The 24195-nt window shown below is 39.4% G+C and overlaps 2 long non-coding RNA genes across 2 annotated transcripts; both read right to left on the bottom strand.

The window, feature by feature from the left end:
• Positions 1–1929: 1929 nt before the first annotated feature.
• LOC114359709 (uncharacterized) lies at positions 1930–10893 on the bottom strand. Its single transcript, XR_003656441.1, has 2 exons — positions 9364–10893; positions 1930–8964 (listed from the first exon to the last, which is right to left on the bottom strand). It is a non-coding gene; the product is annotated as an uncharacterized LOC114359709 (long non-coding RNA).
• Positions 10894–12292: 1399 nt separating this feature from the next.
• LOC114359710 (uncharacterized) lies at positions 12293–21884 on the bottom strand. The gene is made up of 3 exons (XR_003656442.1): positions 21680–21884; positions 14172–21464; positions 12293–13824 (listed from the first exon to the last, which is right to left on the bottom strand). It is a non-coding gene; the product is annotated as an uncharacterized LOC114359710 (long non-coding RNA).
• Between the last annotated feature and the right edge of the window lie 2311 nt (positions 21885–24195).

Raw genomic sequence — 24195 nt, 5'->3', positions numbered from 1 at the left:
AAACTATGTGTCTTGTAAAACAAAGTAGGTACCTACCTACTAGTAGTTATCTGATCTCACACAAGTTGCATCAGTACATAGCAGATGACTGCATGGATTCAATATCCGTATCAGACAAGATAGCGGCGATTTCTAATTTCTGTGAAACTAGTGGCCGCCCGCGACTTCGTACGCGTGGATCCCGTTTTACCCCTTTAGGGGTGGAGTTTCGTAAAATCCTTTCTTAGCGGATGCCTACGTCATACATAATATCTACCTGCATGCCAAATTTTAGCTCGTCCAGTGGTTTGGGCTGTGCGTTGATAGATCACTATGTCAGTCAGTCAGTCAGTCACCCTTGAGTGATATAGATTTAGATTAATCAGGTTCTAATCTGTAGACAACGTACTCGTAGGTACCTACTAACTACGTAGGTACTCGCAGAAATCGCATGACGTCCTTCGGATCCAATATAACAACGAGTTCAGGGCGCTATTGGGCTTGCTCAGTGTGTTGAAATTGCTCAGTCGCATACTTTGATGTACTTGAATTTGGTTATAGGTACTTTTTAATAATGACTAGATATTAGTGATGACTGAGTTTATTCCGGCGTTTCTTCTTAGAACTGGTCTGTCATAATATGTTTGTCTCGAAGCGCTGTGGTAGGGCCTAAAAGATAAGAAGACCTGTGAAGTGCCGCTTTAGGGCTAGTTTTTTTTAAACTACAAGTATTTTTGGTCTAATACTGGTCAAAACTGAATAAATATTTTTTTGATTTGAATTGATTGACTGATGGCATCTTTGCACCTACGCAAAAAGACTTCTTCGTTGCTCTGTAGCATATGAGCGAGCTCCAACAGCATCTTGAAGACTGGTGGAAAGGTACGACTCTCCCATTATCTGTTTCATTACATTTCTTTCGGTTTCTGACCACACAGGCTGGGTAAGTATTTACTACAATTAGGATTGGATATCCTACTAACATAGTTCTTTAATGGTATTTAGTAACCTTATTGTGATCTTTAAATAAAGAAATTGAATTGAATTAGGTCAGGCTTGTGCTCTACTGCCCCTTTAGCACTCAATTTTAAAGGCTGAGGATAAGGCTTTAGTCTATACTGTAGGGTGTGCAATTGCAAAAAAGGATTCAGGAATAAAAGAGTGAATTAAATCAAGGCGTTTATTTTTATAGAAACAAAGTAAAAACTAATGCTTTTTGATCCATCCGACCGATTTCGGCCATGGCGACCACTCCGAATCCTAGTTGTCTTGGCGGCGCTGGTGTGCTCGAAGATGGCTTACGTAGCCGATCTTCGCGGAAGAGCCCCTCGCACATTGAGGGCATCTGAGCACGCCGCCAACTTAGTTATAGTGAATGGCGGCAGATGGACGGGCCTTCAAGTCATCGCGCTTCACATCGAGTTCAGCCGTAGGCTGCATCTCGAACTCGTGGACCTGCCTCTTCATAATCTCCCTCCATTCTGGACGCAGTGCTGCCAAACCTTCCCACTGAGAGGGCTGTGGCTAGTCATTTATTTATTTATTTATTTATTAATGCAAAACACTTGTAAGCTTACAGAGCAGGTCCAAAGCGCTTACAAGCTTAAAAATAAAATAAACATATCATAGGTACACTTAGGTCACAAATAAAATAGGTACATGCAGTTTATAAATTAAATGGCCCATAATGTTCTAATTTTAAGAACATAATGGATGCAATAAAATATATTACATATACAATAACAATATATTATAGAGTTCAATAACAGCATAACAGTTTTTATTGTGGTTTTATTTAAATACTTCAAGGGCCTAATTTCCGAATTGTGCGTTGAGTACAATTTATACATCGTTTTGAAAATTACATTACATTTCAAAAAAATATACAATTGTTGTTTAATTAAGATGATATTAATATTACGATAAAGTGAAACATTTTCTTAATAAGTCAATAAATTTTAAACAATTGCAATAATTAAAGTATTAACAGGTTTAAAACAACGGAGATTCACTCCCTCTCCTGTAGAAATGAGTTAAGATGTAATTTAAATAGAATATTTGAAAACACGAAGAGGGGAGTGATTCTACCACTGTTAATTCTGTACTGTGGCTCAATTAGAGTGGATATTTATAAATACTGACCGCACATCTAAATAATCCATATCCCTTATCAATTTTCAATTAAACAAATTGACATTTTAGCCTTTGTTATTATTAAACGGAATATTTTTATATAATTTTTAATGCATGGTTACAATCATAAAATTACTAAATAACAAAATTTTATCTCCACAAGCCCACATCTAACATTGTCAAACTTTTTATTGCTAAGATACAATAGCATTAATATAATAACAACACAATGCATACTATCAAGAAGAAAATAAACTTAACATGAAAAACAATTTGCACGGGCGTTTAAAAACTCTGCCAGCGTTTTATTGCTATCCTCATAAAATACACATAGTCGCTTTGCAAAGAAAGTCGAGATTTGACAAATCTATATTTGCCCGTGCTAAGTGACATAAGAAAAACTGTTTACAAAGTTATGCCTTCCTACATGAAAAGAAGAAACAAAGTAACAACCTTGCCGCAACTCAAAAACCCTCAAAAACTATGTTCAGAAAATTACAACAATATTTCGAAATCTTACACGTTCGTATCTAAATCGATATAATCAAAGACTAATACCTAATACAGATTGTTGTTTCAATCGAGGTATATCGATGCACTTAATGACCTTGGGTCTGCAGAAGCGCTGCTTTATCGATGTTATTGTGAACTCTAGAGCTCACTATCTTTTTATAGGTGTAAAAGCTATTAAATGTGTTAATTTAATATATTCTGGTGTAAAAGTATTCCTCGATGCTTTTGGCGTATTATATACCTAGAGGTAACTCGGCTTCCTCCTACTGACCGGTTTGGTTATTGGATTACTATTTATGGTCAGGGTATCTATCTTTTCACATTACTACATAATTATTTGTACTAAATATCAAGTCCATTACACTATTTATTAGAATTGCTTGTGAAATACGGTAAATTTGATAAAACGTGCCTGATCCTGCCGTGTAAGACGTGGCGTAGTAATATATTTGAACATTTGCGTTCGAAATATTAATTCTAGAAAATAATGTAAGAACAGTAAGACTCGGCGCAAATGGGTCACCTTAATTGGCCTTGACTTAGTTACTTGAAACATTTTTTAATAATTTATTTCAGTTGTGCAATTGTTTTTAGCACGACAAAGCTCAAACATTTAACGTCTAGCAGAACAATAGGTGTCAAACCTTTGTTATATAAAATTGAACAACACCCATAATATTAAGAAATATTGAAAAGAAAAAAAGAATATTAGAAAATACAGAAAAATATGTACGAGAATATGAAACCTCACCTACGTCAGGCGCAGGGAAAATACGGCCCACGAATGACGATCGCAGCCATAGAATGATAACGCCTCTATAAAAAGGATAGGTCCATGAACGGATGAAACTAATCTAGATATGAACATATTCAGAATATTCAGCAGCCCACGAAGGACCATTGTGAAACACTTTAGCGACCAAATGCAAGAATGCTTAGCTCACCCATTCGCGGACAATAAGGCTCGGCGCTAATGAGTTACTTGGCCTTGACTTTGTTACTTGAAATATTTTTTTATAATTTATACCATTACACACAGATCTTTAATATTATTATCCGATTAAAGAAAAAGATTAATAGACATGTAAAGGCTCCTTAAGAGCAAAACTTTAAGGTGTTTTATCAGTGTTTTTTTATAATAAAAATAGTTTGATGACTTCATAATTTCATCAATTAAATGAGTGACACTTTGGCAACCAAATGCAAGAATGCTTAGCTCGCCCATTCGCGGAATGGGTCAGAATGAGCTCAAAGCGAGCATAATGGCGCCTCATTGTCAAGATCGCACAGTCTGCATCACAGTGCAGCACCCGCGACTTAATAAACACTATGCATAGTTTGATGACGTCATTTCATAAATAAAATGAGTGACACTTTAGCGACCAAATGCAAGAATGCTTAGCTCACCCATTCGCGGACAATAAGGCTCGGCGCTAATGGGCCGCCTTACTTGGCCTTGACTTTGTTACTTGAAAGTTGAAATACTTTTTATAATTTTTATCACTACACCCAGGTGTTTAATATAATTATCCGATTAAAGAAATAGATTGTTAGACATGTAAAGGCTCCTTAAGAGCAAAACTTTAAGGTGTTTTATCAGTGTTTTTTTATAATAAAAATAGTTTGATGACTTCATAATTTCATCAATTAAATGAGTGACACTTTGGCAACCAAATGCAAGAATGCTTAGCTCGCCCATTCGCGGAATGGGTCAGAATGAGCTCAAAGCGAGCATAATGGCGCCTCATTGTCAAGATCGCACAGTCTGCATCACAGTGCAGCACCCGCGACTTAATAAACACTATGCATAGTTTGATGACGTCATTTCATAAATAAAATGAGTGACACTTTAGCGACCAAATGCAAGAATGCTTAGCTCACCCATTCGCGGACAATAAGGCTCGGCGCTAATGGGCCGCCTTACTTGGCCTTGACTTTGTTACTTGAAAGTTGAAATACTTTTTATAATTTTTATCACTACACCCAGGTGTTTAATATAATTATCCGATTAAAGAAATAGATTGTTAGACATGTAAAGGCTCCTTAAGAGCAAAACTTTAAGGTGTTTTATCAGTGTTTTTTTATAATAAAAATAGTTTGATGACTTCATAATTTCATCAATTAAATGAGTGACACTTTGGCAACCAAATGCAAGAATGCTTAGCTCGCCCATTCGCGGAATGGGTCAGAATGAGCTCAAAGCGAGCATAATGGCGCCTCATTGTCAAGATCGCACAGTCTGCATCACAGTGCAGCACCCGCGACTTAATAAACACTATGCATAGTTTGATGACGTCATTTCATAAATAAAATGAGTGACACTTTAGCGACCAAATGCAAGAATGCTTAGCTCACCCATTCGCGGACAATAAGGCTCGGCGCTAATGGGCCGCCTTACTTGGCCTTGACTTTGTTACTTGAAAGTTGAAATACTTTTTATAATTTTTATCACTACACCCAGGTGTTTAATATAATTATCCGATTAAAGAAATAGATTGTTAGACATGTAAAGGCTCCTTAAGAGCAAAACTTTAAGGTGTTTTATCAGTGTTTTTTTATAATAAAAAAAGTTTGATGACTTCATAATTTCATCAATTAAATGAGTGACACCTGGGCAACCAAATGCAAGAATGCTTAGCTCGCCCATTCGCGGAATGGGTCAGAATGAGCTCAAAGCGAGCATAATGGCGCCTCATTGTCAAGATCGCACAGTCTGCATCACAGTGCAGCACCCGCGACTTAATAAACATAGTTTGATGACGTCATTTCATTACTTAAATAAGTGACACTTTAGCGACCAAATGCAAGAATGCTTAGCTCGCCCATTCGCGGAATGGGTCAGAACGAGCTCAAAGCGAGCATAATGGCGAATGTAGTAGTTATCGAAATCTTGGAAATTGGACATTATATCGAAATGTCCACAAGCAAGACCGAAAAGCATCAATAATAGTAACAAGAATGTAAGATAATAATACAGCACAAAATATTGCAACTTGATCCTAAGTTGCATTTATTCTTAGCTCACACGATAAATGTGAGACAGAATACATAAGTAACATAGCAAAAAGATTGTAAGACATGTAAAGGCTCCTTAAGAGCAAAACTTTAAGGTGTTTTATCAGTGTTTTTATAATAAAAATAGTTTGATGACTTCATAATTTCATCAGTTAAATGAGTGACACTTTGGCAACCAAATGCAAGAATGCTTAGCTCGCCCATTCGCGGAATGGGTCAGAATGAGCTCAAAGCGAGCATAATGGCGCCTCATTGTCAAGATTGAACAGTCTGCATTATAATGCGATACCCGCGACTTAATAAACACTATGCATAGTTTGATGGCGTCATTTCATCAATTAAATAAGTGACACTTTAGCGACCAAATGCGAGAATGCTTAGCTCGCCCATTCGCGGAATGGGTCAGAATGAGCTCAAAGCGAGCATAATGGTGCCTCATTGTCAAGATCACACAGTTTGCATTATAATGCGATACCCGCGACTTAATAAACACTATGCATAGTTTGATGACGTCATTTCATCAATAAAATGAGTGACACTTTAGCGACCAAATGCAAGAATGCTTAGCTCGCCCATTCGCGGACAATAAGGCTCGGCGCTAATGGGCCACCTTACTTGGCCTTGACTTTGTTACTTGAAATATTTTTTTATAATTTATACCATTACACCCAGGTCTTTAACATAATTGTCCGATTAAAGAAATAGATTGTTAGACATGTAAAGGCTCCTTAAGAGCAAAACTTTAAGGTGTTTTATCAATGTTTTTTTATAATAAAAAAAGTTTGATGACTTCAAAATTTCATCAATTAAATGAGTGACACCTCGGCAACCAAATGCAAGAATGCTTAGCTCGCCCATTCGCGGAATGGGTCAGAACGAGCTCAAAGCGAGCATAATGGCGAATGTAGTAGTTATCGAAATCTTGGAAATTGGACATTATATCGAAATGTCCACAAGCAAGACCGAAAAGCATCAATAATAGTAACAAGAATGTAAGATAATAATACAGCACAAAATATTGCAACTTGATCCTAAGTTGCATTTATTCTTAGCTCACACGATAAATGTGAGACAGAATACATAAGTAACATAGCAAAAAGATTGTAAGACATGTAAAGGCTCCTTAAGAGCAAAACTTTAAGGTATTTTATCAGTGTTTTTTATAATAAAAAAAGTTTGATGACTTCATAATTTCATCAATTAAATGGGTGACACCTCGGCAACCAAATGCAAGAATGCTTAGCTCGCCCATTCGCGGAATGGGTCAGAATGAGCTCAAAGCGAGCATAATGGCGCCTCATTGTCAAGATTGAACAGTCTGCATTATAATGCGATACCCGCGACTTAATAAACACTATGCATAGTTTGATGACGTCATTTCATCAATTAAATAAGTGACACTTTAGCGACCAAATGCGAGAATGCTTAGCTCGCCCATTCGCGGAATGGGTCAGAATGAGCTCAAAGCGAGCATAATGGTGCCTCATTGTCAAGATCGCACAGTTTGCATTATAATGCGATACCCGCGACTTAATAAACACTATGCATAGTTTAATGACGTCATTTCATCAATAAAATGAGTGACACTTTAGCGACCAAATGCAAGAATGCTTAGCTCGCCCATTCGCGGACAATAAGGCTCGGCGCTAATGGGCCACCTTACTTGGCCTTGACTTTGTTACTTGAAATATTTTTTTATAATTTATACCATTACACCCAGGTCTTTAATATAATTATCCGATTAAAGAAAAAGATTGTTAGACATGTAAAGGCTCCTTAAGAGCAAAACTTTAAGGTGTTTTATCAGTGTTTTTTTATAATAAAAATAGTTTGATGACTTCATAATTTCATCAATTAAATGAGTGACACTTTGGCAACCAAATGCGAGAATGCTTAGCTCGCCCATTCGCGGAATGGGTCAGAATGAGCTCAAAGCGAGCATAATGGTGCCTCATTGTCAAGATCGCACAGTTTGCATTATAATGCGATACCCGCGACTTAATAAACACTATGCATAGTTTAATGACGTCATTTCATCAATAAAATGAGTGACACTTTAGCGACCAAATGCAAGAATGCTTAGCTCGCCCATTCGCAGACAAAAAGGCTCGGCGCTAATGGGCCACCTTACTTGGCCTTGACTTTGTTACTTGATATTTTTTTTATAATTTATACCATTACACCCAGGTGTTCAATATAATTATCCGATTAAAGAAAAAGATTGTTAGACATGTAAAGGCTCCTTAAGAGCAAAACTTTAAGGTGTTTTATCAGTGTTTTTTTATAATAAAAATAGTTTGATGACTTCATTATTTCATCAATTAAATGAGTGACACTTTGGCAACCAAATGCGAGAATGCTTAGCTCGCCCATTCGCGGAATGGGTCAGAATGAGCTCAAAGCGAGCATAATGGCGCCTCATTGTCAAGATTGCACAGTCTGCATTATAATGCGATACCCGCGACTTAATAAACACTATGCATAGTTTGATGACGTTATTTCGTCAATAAAATGAGTGACACTTTAGCGACCAAATGCAAGAATGCTTAGCTCGCCCATTCGCGGAATGGGTCAGAACGAGCTCAAAGCGAGCATAATGGCGCCTTAGTGTCAAGTCCAACAATGGGACCAAATATTATAACAGATAATAATTCATCAGCGAATAATTCCAACTTGAGCCATCACTTCCTCGCGGCTTCGGCCGCGCAACAACGACCAATTTTCTGTGTGATAAATGCGAAACAGACAACATACATAGTAAAAAGATTGTAAGACATGTAAAGGCTCCTTAAGAGCAAAATTTTAAGGTGTTTTATCAGTGCTTTTTGCAATAAAAATAGTTTGATGACTTCATAATTTCATCAATTAAAATGAGTGACACTTTGGCAACCAAATGCAAGAATGCTTAGCTCGCCCATTCGCGGAATGGGTCAGAATGAGCTCAAAGCGAGCATAATGGCGCCTCATTGTCAAGATCGCACAGTCTGCATTACAAAGCGACAACCGCGACTTAATAAACACTATGCATAGTTTGATGACGTCATTTCATTACTTAAATAAGTGACACTTTAGCGACCAAATGCAAGAATGCTTAGCTCGCCCATTCGCGGAATGGGTCAGAATGAGCTCAAAGCGAGCATAATGGTGCCTCATTGTCAAGATCGCACAGTCTGCATTACAATGCGACACCCGCGACTTAATAAACACTATGCATAGTTTGATGACGTCATTTCATAAATAAAATGAGAGACACTTTAGCGACCAAATGCAAGAATGCTTAGCTCGCCCATTCGCGGACAATAAGGCTCGGCGCTAATGGGCCGCCTTACTTGGCCTTGACTTTGTTACTTGAAAGTTGAAATACTTTTTATAATTTTTATCACTACACCCAGGTGTTTAATATAATTATCCGATTAAAGAAATAGATTGTTAGACATGTAAAGGCTCCTTAAGAGCAAAACTTTAAGGTGTTTTATCAGTGTTTTTTTTATAATAAAAAAAGTTTGATAACTTCATAATTTCATCAATTAAATGAGTGACACCTCGGCAACCAAATGCAAGAATGCTTAGCTCGCCCATTCGCGGAATGGGTCAGAATGAGCTCAAAGCGAGCATAATGGCGCCTTATTGTCATAAATAAAATGAGTGACACTTTAGTGACCAAATGCAAGAATGCTTAGCTCGCCCATTTGCGGACAATAAGGCTCGGCGCTAATGGGCCACCTTACTTGGCCTTGACTTTGTTACTTGAAATACTTTTTATAATTTATATCACTATACCCAGGTGTTTAACATTATTATTCGATTAAAGAAATAGATTGTTAGACATGTAAAGGCTCCTTAAGAGCAAAACTTTAAGGTGTTTTAGCAGTGTTTTTTATAATAAAAATAGTTTGATGACTTCATACTTTCATCAAATTAATGAGTGACACTTTGGCAACCAAATGCAAGAATGCTTAGCTCGCCCATTCGCGGAATGGGTCAGAATGAGCTCAAAGCGAGCATAATGGCGCCTTATTGTCAAGATCGCACAGTCTGCATCACAGTGCAGCACCCGCGACTTAATAAACACTATGCATAGTTTGATGACGTCATTTCATAAATAAAATGAGTGACACTTTAGCGACCAAATGCAAGAATGCTTAGCTCGCCCATTCGCGGAATGGGTCAGAATGAGCTCAGAGCGAGCATAATGGCGCCTTATTGTCAAGATCGCACAGTCTTCATCACAGTGCAGCACCCGCGACTTCATAAACACTATGCATAGTTTGATGACGTCATTTCATTACTTAAATAAGTGACACTTTAGCGACCAAATGCAAGAATGCTTAGCTCGCCCATTCGCGGACAATAAGGCTCGGCGCTAATGGGCCACCTTACTTGGCCTTGACTTTGTTACTTGAAATATTTTTTTATAATTATATCACTACACACCAATCTTTAACATTATTATCCGATTAAAGATAGGTGTCAAACATTTTTATATAAAAATGAACAACACCCATAATATTAAGAAATATAAAAAAAGAATATTATAGAAAATACAGAAAACAATGTACGAGACGAAACCTCACCTACGTCAGGTGCAGGGAAAATACGGCCCACGAAACGCCTTATGAACATATTCATTATATGCAGCAGCCCACGAAGGACTATTGTGAAACACTTTAGCGACCAAATGCAAGAATGCTTAGCTCGCCCATTCGCAGAATGGGTCAGAATGAGCTCAAAGTGAGCATAATGGTGCCATAATGTCAAGATCGCATTGTCCACATCACAATGCAGCAGCAACGACTTAATGAACACGACTCACTTTCAATCACTTATGACCCTTGGGCAATCAAAAAACCCAGTCTTAGAATAATCGTATTCAAAGATTTTATCGCATAATATTTTGGAGAAGTGTTTTCTTCACTACTTTCATTAACAAATTCAATTTCAATTTGAAAGCGCCTCTGTAAAACGGAAAGTTTATAAGTCATGTAAAGGCTCGCTAAGAGCAAAACTTTAAGGTTTTTTATCAGTGTTTTTTTCTTAAAACATTTGATGATTTGTAAGTATTATTTGAATAGTCAAATTTTGACTTTGAAATGTACGAGCCGCGAGCTTTGAAGCTTTGATAGCGCCTCTATAAACAGATAGACAGAAGGAAATTTAACTTCCTCAAGAGACGAGCCGCGAGTTTCAGGCCTCAGCCTCGAATTTAGCGGGCAGCGGGGCGGAGGCGGTAGCGGCGCGGGAGCGGCAGGATCTTATACGTAAAATCAAATAGACCGGTTATCGAAAACAGCGGCGCGGGAGCGGGCAACGAGCGGGCAGCGCACTCCTTCTTTTGCCCACATTAAATCGAGCGTTAGGAATACATTTGAATCGAAATAAAATTTTCGCCGTTGTTCAGACATTTCGTTTGCGAATAAAAACAAATATCTCGACAACACAACCCCGAACACAACACTTCGCCGCTAAAGCGCCGCGCGAGCTTCCCGCTTGTTTCGAGAACGGGTCTGCGTTGCCCGCCCCGCTCCCGCGCCGCCACCGCTCCCGCTCCGCTGCCCGCTAAATTCGAGGCTGAGGCCTAAGAGGCTATGAAAGCGCTTCTATCCAACGGAAACGACGGAGGCAAGGAAATGAATCAGAAGCTCTATTGAAGTCACAGTTCAGGCTCAGTACCGGCACAGTGCGAAATATTCTTTCTCATACAGTTTCTATAAACGCATCCCCACTTGTCAGTGTCAGTGACGACACAGTGCTTTCAGTGTCAGTGCCGACACCAGCAATCACGGACGTATTTTTTGTCGGATCACGGACGCCGCCGCGGCATCAAAAACAAAATAACTTACTTCATAGTCTCTGAACAAGAATATTGAAACAACTCTCTGACATTTTAAAATATTCAAAATATTTCACTGACGCAACTGATACTGAACTGAGCGGACACTGTGACGGAACTGTGGCTTCACTAATATGTGTGAATCGAGCTTTAGGGTTTTCAAACGAATAGACAGGGGCAGTCCTTGATTTGTTAAATAGTAACAGAGATGTTATATAAGCTTTGACAGGCGATTGAACGATAATATTCAAATATCAAATAAATGAATAAAAGCCCTGAAAATAGATATTTGACCAAAAGTGTAACCAAATAACCAACGTAACATTATTGGAGAAAGTAAAATTACTCAATTTAACCAGTAACAACGAATTTGTGTTTCAAAATTATGATTAAATTAACTTCAGTTTATCTTTATACATTCACTATATAATATAGAATATGGATTATAATATTCATTGCTACAGGTTACAAATTACGTAGCTACTGACTCACCAATTATGAAGAGCAGACTGAACAACTGATGTTCTGAGACTTGAGTCTGGGTTGACATTCACCAGTGCAGCATAGATTTTTGCAGGCTTTGCAGACCGCACACTTGGCAGCTTAAAATCTATGTCACATTCATATTACGAAAATACCGCTACTTTTTGAGTTATGACAATGTTGTTTCTTGGATGACGATTTTTATTAATGATCATGGAATAACTTTATTATTCAAATACTAACAAATGCATACCTGCATTATAGATATACATATATATAATTATAGATTATAACTTCTAATAGTATGTGAAGTGTACATCCTTATTAAAAACTAATTTATTTCATAATTTTGGGCTGATGTAATTTAAAGGCTATTTTAAAGTATTAATAAGATGAATATCCATTTGATCTGTTATTGTTATGCTTTATATAAACTAAAGACGAAACTACAAACTATTGATTGTAGAGTACACATACATTGAGTAAAGGTACGTAAATTCAAATAAACGTTACAAATATAGCTTGCCCTATCACTACTTCGAGATAACAAATAGTACCTAGGTATCAGAGATTCACAAAACTACAACACCTACTTCTACTTCGGGACAATAAATGGAATAGTGTTGAGAAGAAGAAGCGGAATAGAAACTCAGTCACTATTATGTGTCAATACATAATAAGCCCTTTCTGATATTAATGACACTTTTGAATGGCAAAGTATTAAAATGCATTAATTAGTACTTCACAAAATGAGTTGCATTTCTTGTCTTATAACATGACGTGAAGCATGCTAGAAAAATATAGATTTACTAGGTTGACCTTTTTCTTCATCATTAACCAATTTTGATTTCTATCTTCTCAGTAATATCACCATCTTCCATAATTTCTGCATGTCGGTTTATAATTATGAAATGCTTCTTGGTGTTGTTGATGACAAATCGTTGTCAGCAGTCAATGTTTCGTGGTCGAAAATACTTCCAGATGATGTGTGTGTTGATGACGTCTTGTACTTGAACCCTCAGGTTGACCCATGCTAAAGGCAGTTCAGCACAATGAATCCTCTACGCCTCTACCCTTGTTTCTTTATCAATATCATCATCATTTCAGCCATAGGACATAGCGTAGTTCCAATCGCCCTTTTGTGGGCGATGGATGGTTCTCCAGTGAGTTGTAGTGACCTTACTCATAGGAAAGAGTGGACATTGAAGCATATTGTGAAGATATAATCAGCGTGTTGTGTCATAAACCTTTTCCATCTGTTGTAGGTGGTGACGTCACTGATTCTTCTGGGCAAGTCTTCAATGACTTTAGCTTGCTCCTTTTCAGTTTCAATCGCCCTTTTGTGGGCGATGGATGGTTCTCCAGTGAGCTGTAGTGACCTCACTCATAGGAAAGAGTGGGCATTGAAGTATATTATGAAGATATTCAGCTAGTAGTGTCTTAAACCTTTTCCATCTGTTGTAGGTGGTGACGTCACTGAATCTTCTGGGCAAGTCTTCAATGACTTTAGCTTGTTCTTTTTCAGTTTTAATCGCCCTTTTATGGGATGTCCTATGGTCGACAATATTTCTTTACTGCATTGTGTCAGGTGCTTTGCTGACCACGATCTAGGCAGTTTAAGCTCGCTGTGATTTACTGTGCCATTTCCCACCTTGCTTTGTATCAGACCTTTTGTCGGCGACAGATGGTTATCCGGTGAGTTGTAGTGACCTTACTCAGTTGAAAGAGTATTATGAAGATATTCAGCGCACAATATGTAGTGCGTGACTGAATTAACGACACTTGTCAACTCTTGTGGGTAGATAGTCTCATCTCTGAATTTTGCATGTAATACGCCTCAGCCGCTGCATGCCCGTCGTAGTAAAAATGACCTGGAAAAAAAGACAAAAATATTTATATTATTTATTGAAACGATTGAAACGCTCAAAAAATTAATAGAGTTTAGGGATTTGCTATCAAATTGCAGTGTCTGTTCATCTCTCTACACAAACTAATTCTAGAGGCAAAATGATATCTATATTATGTAGATTGACCGTTAGTTTTGATTAATTAACAAGGCGTTGACAGTTAATTAATTTAATACTTGAATGTCCGAAATGACAATAATTGTGACACCTATCCACTATCTGTATCCATCGTCTGTACCACAAATTGAAGCTAATAAATGATGAAACTGATTCTGATTCAGTTAACGAAAAGACATGTAGTTAAGGCTCACCTCATAATGATGCTGTCGTTGCGGCTGTTGCTGTCCTCGTGGATTGGCTGCTTTGTCTGGCTCGTCTTCGTGATTCAGGGCACCTCTCAAGGAATGGAAGAGAAAAGAGGTGTCCAAGATTCTTGAGTTAGCTCGTTTCTGTAGCAACTTTCTTCTATTATGGTGATCCACTTCGATTTCTTGGTGGCAATTGTCTTCAAGTTTTGTTCTTGCACACTTGCATTGTTTGCTTCACTCTTCAGGATAAAAGTTGAGTCGTACTTTGCTTACATTAAATGTCTTGCGCACTGAAGTTATAACAGGGACGTCTATTGTGTCACTGAATCTTCTTGGCCAGTCTTCAACGACTTTAGCTCGCTCCCAAGGTTTCTTTTCAGTTTCAATCGCCCTTTTGTGGGCGATGGATGGTTCTCCAGTGAGTTGTAGTGACCTCACTCCTCAGAATACAGAAAAACCTCACTCATAGGAAAGAGTGGGCATTGGAGCATATTATGAAAATAAGATTTAGCATAGTTTCTTAAAACTTTTCCATCTGTTGTACGGAGTGACGTCACTGAATCTTCTTGGCCAGTCTTCAACGACTTTAGCTTGCTCCCAAGGTTTCTTTTCAGTTTCAATCGCCCTTTCGTGGGCGATGGATGGTTCTCCAGTGAGTTGTTGTGACCTCACTCCTCAGAATACAGAAAAACCTCACTCATAGGAAAGAGTGGGCATTGGAGCATATTATGAAAATAAGAATCAGCATAGTTTCTTAAAACTTTTCCATCTGTTGTACGGAGTGACGTCACTGAATCTTCTTGGCCAGTCTTCAACGACTTTAGCTTGCTCCCAAGGTTTCCTTTTAGTTTCAATCGCCCTTTTGTGGGCGATGGATGGTCTCCAGTGAGTTGTAGTGACCTCACTCCTCCGAATACAGAAAAACCTCACTCATAGGAAAGAGTGGGCATTGGAGCATATTATGAAAATAAGATTCAGCATAGTTTCTTAAAACTTTTCCATCTGTTGCACGTAGTGACGTCACTGAATCTTCTTGGCCAGTCTTCAACGACCTTAGCTTGCTCCCAAGGTTTCTTTTCAGTTTCAATCGCCCTTTTGTGGGCGATGGATGGTCTCCAGTGAGTTGTAGTGACCTCACTCCTCAGAATACAGAAAAACCTCACTCATAGGAAAGAGTGGACATTGGAGCATATTATAGAAGATATTCAGCTCGTAGTGTCTTAAGTCTTTTCCATGTGTTGTACGTAGTGACGTCACTGAATCTTCTTGGCCAGTCTTCAACGACCTTAGCTTGCTCCCAAGGTTTCTTTTCAGTTTCAATCGCCCTTTTGTGGGCGATGGATGGTTCTCCAGTGACTTGTAGTGACCTCACTCATAGGAAAGAGTGGGCATTGAAGCATATTATGAAGATAGTCAGCTAGTAGTGTCTTAAACCTTTTACTTCTGTTGTACGTAGTGACGTCAGTGAATCTTCTTGGCAAGTCTTCAACGACTTTAGTTTGCTCCTTTTCAGTTTCAATCGCCCTTTTGTGGGATGTCCTATGGTCGACAATATTTCTTTACTGCATTGTGTCAGGTGCTTTGCTGACTCCGATTTAAGCAGTTTAAACTCGCTGTGATTTACTGTGTCATTTCACGTTTTCATTTCCCAATTGTCTTCAATCTTTGTTCTTGCATCCTTGCACTCTTGAATTGTTTGCTTCGCTGCACGTATGGAAAATACTAGACTACTAGACAGACCGCAGCTTTCCGGATACATTTGCTAACTGAGCATTTAGTTATGGCCTTGATCTGGTCTGTCCATCTCATCGGTGATGTGCCATGTGGTCGGGTGCCTTCAACTTTTCCCTGCACAATGAGACGCTCTATGGAGTCATTACATCATCTTCAATACAGTAGAAACTTGATTCTATCTATTAGTAGTAGTGTAATCTGGTCCTCGAGGAGTTAGACTCATAATCTTGATGCTTTAAACTCTTCACCCAGTTCATCTTCAGCGCAGTCGAAACTTGTGTTCTGTGATATTATGGGTGATATACTTCTTTGTAATTCTCTGAGATTTTTTTTAACTTGTAAACTTCGAGGTAGTGTGGGAGATTCTTCTATTCTTCTTCGATAGTGGCCTTTGGGTTGGTAGATAAATCCTTCCCAATCTTGTGGTAACTGTGCTGTTCCCTTTCGGCGCCGATTAAGACCAGTTTGTTAAAGTAGGTTGTTGCAGCTGTGTCGATCTTCCATCTGTTACAGTGGGATGAGTGGTTCCATTATCATGGCTTCTTGACTAATAATCTTGATGCTCTGTACTTTTTGTTGCACCCTTGCATTGTTTCCTTCGCTCTTCAGGATAAAAGTAAATGAGTCGTACTTTGCTAACATTTGATATAGGCAGACTTGCGCACTGAAGATCTGTGACTTTGGTAGGTTGAAGTTATAATAGTGACGTCTATTGTGTCACTGAATCTTCTTGGCAAGTCCTCAACGACTTTAGCTTGCTCCCAAGGTTTCTTTTCAGTTTCAATCGCCCTTTTGTGGGCGATGGATGGTCTCCAGTGAGTTGTAGTGACCTCACTCCTCAGAATACAGAAAAACCTCACTCATAGGAAAGAGTGGACATTGGAGCATATTATAGAAGATATTCAGCTTGTAGTGTCTTAAGCCTTTTTCATCTGTTGTACGTAGTGACGTCACTGAATCTTCTTGGCCAGTCTTCAACGACTTTAGCTTGCTCCCAAGGTTTCTTTTCAGTTTCAATCGCCCTTTTGTGGGCGATGGATGGTCTCCAGTGAGTTGTAGTGACCTCACTCATCAGAATACAGAAAAACCTCACTTATAGGAAAGAGTGGACATTGGAACATATTATAGAAGATATTCAGCTCGTAGTGTCTTAAGCCTTTTTCATCTGTTGTACGTAGTGACGTCACTGAATCTTCTTGGCCAGTCTTCAACGACTTTAGCTTGCTCCCAAGGTTTCTTTTCAGTTTCAATCGCCCTTTTGTGGGCGATGGATGGTCTCCAGTGAGTTGTAGTGACCTCACTCATCAGAATACAGAAAAACCTCACTTATAGGAAAGAGTGGACATTGGAACATATTATAGAAGATATTCAGCTCGTAGTGTCTTAAGCCTTTTTCATCTGTTGTACGTAGTGACGTCACTGAATCTTCTTGGCCAGTCTTCAACGACTTTAGCTTGCTCCCAAGGTTTCTTTTCAGTTTCAATCGCCCTTTTGTGGGCGATGGATGGTCTCCAGTGAGTTGTAGTGACCTCACTCATCAGAATACAGAAAAACCTCACTTATAGGAAAGAGTGGACATTGGAACATATTATAGAAGATATTCAGCTCGTAGTGTCTTAAGCCTTTTTCATCTGTTGTACGTAGTGACGTCACTGAATCTTCTTGGCCAGTCTTCAACGACTTTAGCTTGCTCCCAAGGTTTCTTTTCAGTTTCAATCGCCCTTTTGTGGGCGATGGATGGTCTCCAGTGAGTTGTAGTGACCTCACTCATCAGAATACAGAAAAACCTCACTTATAGGAAAGAGTGGACATTGGAACATATTATAGAAGATATTCAGCTCGTAGTGTCTTAAGCCTTTTTCATCTGTTGTACGTAGTGACGTCACTGAATCTTCTTGGCCAGTCTTCAACGACTTTAGCTTGCTCCCAAGGTTTCTTTTCAGTTTCAATCGCCCTTTTGTGGGCGATGGATGGTCTCCAGTGAGTTGTAGTGACCTCACTCATCAGAATACAGAAAAACCTCACTTATAGGAAAGAGTGGACATTGGAACATATTATAGAAGATATTCAGCTCATAGTGTCTTAAGCCTTTTTCATCTGTTGTACGTAGTGACGTCACTGAATCTTCTTGGCCAGTCTTCAACGACCTTAGCTTGCTCCCAAGGTTTCTTTTCAGTTTCAATCGCCCTTTTGTGGGCGATGGATGGTTCTCCAGTGAGTTGTAGTGACCTCACTCCTCAGAATACAGAAAAACCTCACTCATAGGAAAGAGTGGGCATTGGAGCATATTATGGAGACAAGATTCAGCATAGTTTCTTAAAACTTTTCCATCTGTTGTACGGAGTGACGTCACTGAATCTTCTTGGCCAGTCTTCAACGACTTTAGCTTGCTCCCAAGGTTTCTTTTCAGTTTCAATCGCCCTTTTGTGGGCGATGGATGGTTCTCCAGTGAGTTGTAGTGACCTCACTCCTCAGAATACAGAAAAACCTCACTCAGAGGAAAGAGTGGGCATTGGAGCATATTATGAAGACAAGATTCAGCATAGTTTCTTAAAACTTTTCCATCTGTTGTACGGAGTGACGTCACTGAATCTTCTTGGCCAGTCTTCAACGACTTTAGCTTGCTCCCAAGGTTTCTTTTCAGTTTCAATCGCCCTTTTGTGGGCGATGGATGGTCTCCAGTGAGTTGTAGTGACCTTACTCCTCAGAATACAGAAAAACCCCACTCATAGGAAAGAGTGGACATTGGAGCATATTATAGAAGATATTCAGCTCGTAGTGTCTTAAGTCTTTTCCATGTGTTGTACGTAGTGACGTCACTGAATCTTCTTGGCCAGTCTTCAACGACCTTAGCTTGCTCCCAAGGTTTCTTTTCAGTTTCAATCGCCCTTTTGTGGGCGATGGATGGTTCTCCAGTGACTTGTAGTGACCTCACTCATAGGAAAGAGTGGGCATTGAAGCATATTATGAAGATAGTCAGCTAGTAGTGTCTTAAACCTTTTACATCTGTTGTACGTAGTGACGTCAGTAAATCTTCTTGGCAAGTCTTCAACGACTTTAGTTTGCTCCTTTTCAGTTTCAATCGCCCTTTTGTGAGATGTCCTACCTATGGTCGACAATATTTCTATACTGCATTGTGTCAGGTGCTTTGCTGACTCCGATCTAAGCAGTTTAAACTCGCTGTGATTTACTGTGTCATTTCACGTTTTCATTTCCCAATTGTCTTCAATCTTTGTTCTTGCATCCTTGCACTCTTGAATTGTTTGCTTCGCTGCACGTATGGAAAATACTAGACTACTAGACAGACCGCAGCTTTCCGGATAGATTTGTTAACTGAGCATTTAGTTATGGCCTTGATCTGGTCTTTCCATCTCATCGGTGATGTGCCATGTGGTCTGGTGCCTTCAACTTTTCCCTGCACAATGAGACGCTCTATGGAGTCATTACATCATCTTCAATACAGTAGAAACTTGATTTTATCTGGTAGTAGTAGTGTAATCTGGTGCTCGAGGAGTTAGACTCATAATCTTGATGTTTTAAATTCTTCAACCAATTCATCTTCAGCGCAGTCGAAATTTGTGTTCTGTGATGTTACAGGTGATATACCTACTTCTTGATATTTCTCTGAGTTTTCGAAACTTGTGTTCTGTGATATTATGGGTGATATACTCGTACTTCTTTATAATTCTCTGAGATTTTTTTTAAACTTGTAAACTTCGAGGTAGAGTAGGAGATTCTTCTATTCTTCTTCGATAGCCTTTGGGTTGGTAGATCGTTCCCAATCTTGTGGTCTTGTTAACTGTGATATTCGTTTTCGGCGTTGATTAAGGCCAGTCTTCCAGGAGCCAGTTTGTGAAAGTAGATTGTTGTAGCTGCGTCGATATTCCATCTGAGGTTAAAGTAGAATGAGTGGTTTCATTGTCATGGCTTCTTAACTGATAACCTTGGTGCTCTATATTTTTTATTGTCTTTCTTGGCGCAGTTTACAGGTTTTATTCTCTTCAATGCAACATAACATCATCTTCAGCACAGTAGAAACTTGTGATCTTCGTGAGATATGGTGCCGGATATTTTTCAGAGTTTCTTCTTATCAGGTTCTATCTGACGGTCCCTTGTTTGCTCTGTACTCCTCGACGCAACACAACACCGTCCTCAGCGCGGCACAAGCCTGCCGGATGAGACCCACTGGGGAGGTCCAGCAGACGGCCAGCGAGCAGACGGTAGTGTAATCTGGTGCTCGAGGAGTTAGACTCATGATCTTGATGCTTTTAACTCTTCAATCGATTCATCTTCAGCACAGTTGAAACTTGTGTTTTGTGATATTACGGGTGATGTATTTCTTTATATTTTTCTGAGTTTTTCTAAGAAACTTCTAAACTTCGAGGTAGTGTAGGTAGATTCTTCTATTCTTCTTCGATAGCCTTGGGGTTGGTAGATCGTTTCCAATCTTGTGGTCTTGTTAACTGTGATATTCGTTTTCGGCTTTGATTAAGGCCAGTCTTCCAGGAGCCAGTTTGTAAAAGTAGATTGTTGTAGCTGCGTCGATATTCCATCTGAGGTTATAGTAGAATGAGTGGTTTCATTGTCATGGCTTCTTAACTGATAAACTTGATGCTTCTTTTTCATTCTTGGCGCAGTTTACAGGTTTTGTCCTCTTCAATGCAACATAACATTATCTTCAGCACAGTAGAAACTTATGATCTTCGAGACATATGGTGCCGGATATTTTTCAGAGTTTCTTCTTATCAGGTTCTATCTGACGGTCCCTTGTTTTAAATTCTTCAACCAATTCATCTTCAGCGCAGTCGAAATTTGTGTTCTGTGATGTTACAGGTGATGTACCTACTTTTTTATATTTCTCTGAGTTTTTCTAAGAAACTTGTAAACTTCGAGGTAGTGTAGGAGATTCTTCTATTCTTCTTCGATAGCCTTGGGGTTGGTAGATCCTTCCCAAACTTGTGGTCTTGTTAACTGTGATATTCGTTTTCGGCGTTGATTAAGGCCAGTCTTCCAGGAGCCAGTTTGTAAAATTAAATTGTTGTAGCTGCGTCGATATTCCATCTGAGGTTATAGTAGAATGAGTGGTTTCATTGTCATGGCTTCTAAACTGATTAACTTGATGCTTTTTTTTATTGTCATTCTTGGCGCAGTCAACAGGTTTTATCCTCTGGACTGCAAAAGAAGTGTGGGACAAACTGTCTTCTGTCTTCGATGACTCTGGGCTAACACGTCGAGTCGGCTTACTGCGTGATCTGTGTAACACCTCACTCAGTGCATGTCAAAGCGTAGAAGAGTACGTGAGTAAAATAATATCAACAGCTAATAAGTTCCGGAACATAGGCTTCAAGGTGGATGATGAGTGGCTCGGAACACTGCTGCTCTCCGGTCTTCCTCAGTCTTATCAGCCTATGATCATAGCTATCGAAAGCTCCGGCATGAAGATAACTTCCGATGCTATAAAAGCAAAGTTATTACAAGATGTAAGGCAATCCGAAAGTAATACTGAAGCATTTGCTGTGAACAAAAATTTTAAGAAGTTTCACAAGAAAGAATCTAAGGGACCTAGATGTTACACATGTAACAAGTATGGACACAAGAGTCCCGAGTGCAAATCCAAACCAAATGCACAGAAGTCTACGAACTCTACGAAGTCTTCATATGCTGCTGTGTTCATGGCATCATCCAGAGACTATGGTAATGCATGGTATGTGGATTCCGGTGCGTCCGCTCACATGACAAAACACAAGAACTTGTTTCTGACTCAAACTCTAAGGGACCTAGATGTTACACATGTAACAAGTATGGACACAAGAGTCCCGAGTGCAAATCCAAACCAAATGCACAGAAGTCTACGAACTCTACGAAGTCTTCATATGCTGCTGTGTTCATGGCATCATCCAGAGACTATGGTGATGCATGGTATGTGGATTCCGGTGCGTCCGCTCACATGACAAAACACAAGAACTTGTTTCTGACTCAAACAGTTCCCGGTGTTCAGAATATAAGAGCTGCAGATAATAAGATGTTAACTGTAACATGTGCAGGACAAGTGAGCTTAGATGTCTACAATCATAAAGGACAAGAAAACAAAGTACTGTTTACCAATGTACTGTATGTCCCAGATCTGGCAACCAATTTGTTGTCCGTAAGCCAGATATTCAAAAGTGGTGGCCAAGTGAAATTCAATAGTACTGGCTGCACTATTTTAAACAGCAAGAACCAAATTGTTGCCACAGCAAGTCTCATCAACAACATGTACCGGCTGAATATGCCAAAAGGCTATGCATGCATGTCAGATGTTGAAGAACAAGATAATTACTTATGGCATCAACGGATGGGGCACTTAAACTTCTACAGTTTAAAGAAGATGACATCCAACACTGAAGATGTAGTTCTCTCAGCAAAACCAGAGAAGTTGACATGTTTAACTTGCAAAGAAGGTAAACAGACACGACTACCTTTTAAACATGAGGGCTCCAAAGCTACAAGTGTTCTTGAGCTGGTCCACTCTGATATTTGCGGACCTATGGAAACACAATCACTTGGTGGTGCCAAATACTTCATCACATTTATTTCCTCGATAAAGACTTTAATTTATCACTCTTCAATGCAACATAACATCATCTTCAGCACAGTAGAAACTTGTGATCTTCGAGAGATATGGTGCTGGATATTTTTCAGAGTTTCTTCTTATCAGGTTGTATCTGACGGTCCCTTGTTTGCTCTGTACTCCTCGACGCAACACAACACCGTCCTCAGCGCGGTACAAGCCTGCCGGATGAGACCCACTGGGGAGGTCCAGCAGACGGCCAGCGAGCAGACGGTAGTGTAATCTGGTGCTCGAGGAGTTAGACTCATGATCTTGATGTTTTTAATTCTTCAACCAATTCATCTTCAGCACAGTCGAAAAATGTGTTCTGTGATGTTACGGGTGATGTACTTCTTTATATTTCTCTGAGATTTTCTAAGAAACTTGTGAACTTTGAGGTAGTGTAGGAGATTCTTCTATTCTTCTTCGATAGCCTTGGGGTTGGTAGATCCTTCCCAATCTTGTGGTCTTGGTAACTGTGCTATACGTTTTCGGCGTTGATTAAAGGCCAGTCTTCCAGGAGCCAGTTTGTAAAATCAGATTGTTGTAGCTGCGTCGATCTTCCATCTGTAGTTATAGTAGGATGAGTGGTTTCATTGTCATGGCTTCTTAACTGATAACCTTAATGCTTTTTTTATTGTCATTCTTGGCGCAGTTTACAGGTTTTATCCTCTTCAATGCAACATAACATTATCTTCAGCACAGTAGAAATTTGTGATCTTCGAGAGATATGGTGCCGGATATTTTTCAGAGTTTCTTCTTATCAGGTTGTATCTGACGGTCCCTTGTTTGCTCTGTACTCCTCGACGCAACACAACACCGTCCTCAGCGCGGTACAAGCCTGCCGGATGAGACCCACTGGGGAGGTCCAGCAGACGGCCAGCGAGCAGACGGTAGTGTAATCTGGTGCTGAGGAGTTAGACTCATAATCTTGATGCTTTAAACTCTTCAATCGATTCATCTTCAGCATAGTCGAAACTTGTGTTTTGTGATGTTACGGGTGTTGTACTTCTTTATATTTTTCTGAGTTTTTCTAAGAAACTTGTAAACTTCGAGGTAGTGTGGGAGATTCTTCTATTCTTCTTCGATAGTAGCCTTTGGGTTGGTAGATCCTTCCCAATCTTGTGGTCTTGGTAACTGTGATATTCGTTTTCGGCGTTGATTAAGGCCAGTCTTCCAGGAGCCAGTTGTAAAATTAGATTGTTGTAGCTGCGTCGATCTTCCATCTGTAGTTATAGTAGGATGAGTGGTTCCATTGTCATGGCTTCTTAACTGATAACCTTGATGCTTTTTTATTGTCATTCTTGGCGCAGTTAACAGGTTTTATCTTCTTCAATGCAACATAACATCATCTTCAGCACAGCAGAATCTTGTGATCTTCGTGAGATATAGTGCCGGATATTTTTCAGAGTTTCTTCTTATCAGGTTCTATCTGATGGTCCCTTGTTTGCTCTGTACTCCTCGACGCAACACAACACCGTCCTCAGCGCGGTACAAGCCTGCCGGATGAGACCCACTGGGGAGGTCCAGCAGACGGCCAGCGAGCAGACGGTAGTGTAATCTGGTGCTCGAGGAGTTAGACTCATGATCTTGATGCTTTAAACTCTTCAATCGATTCATCTTCAGCATAGTCGAAACTTGGGTTCTGTGATGTTACGGGTGATGTACTTCTTTATATTTTTCTGAGTTTTTAGGGTTCCGTAC

The sequence above is a fragment of the Ostrinia furnacalis genome, unplaced genomic scaffold (assembly GCF_004193835.3).
Source record: "Ostrinia furnacalis isolate ACB-3 unplaced genomic scaffold, ASM419383v2 OfSCF4624, whole genome shotgun sequence".
NCBI classification, from domain to species: domain Eukaryota; kingdom Metazoa; phylum Arthropoda; class Insecta; order Lepidoptera; family Crambidae; genus Ostrinia; species Ostrinia furnacalis.
Note: the sequence above shows the minus strand (reverse complement) of the source record. Positions and strands in the feature narration are given on the sequence as shown.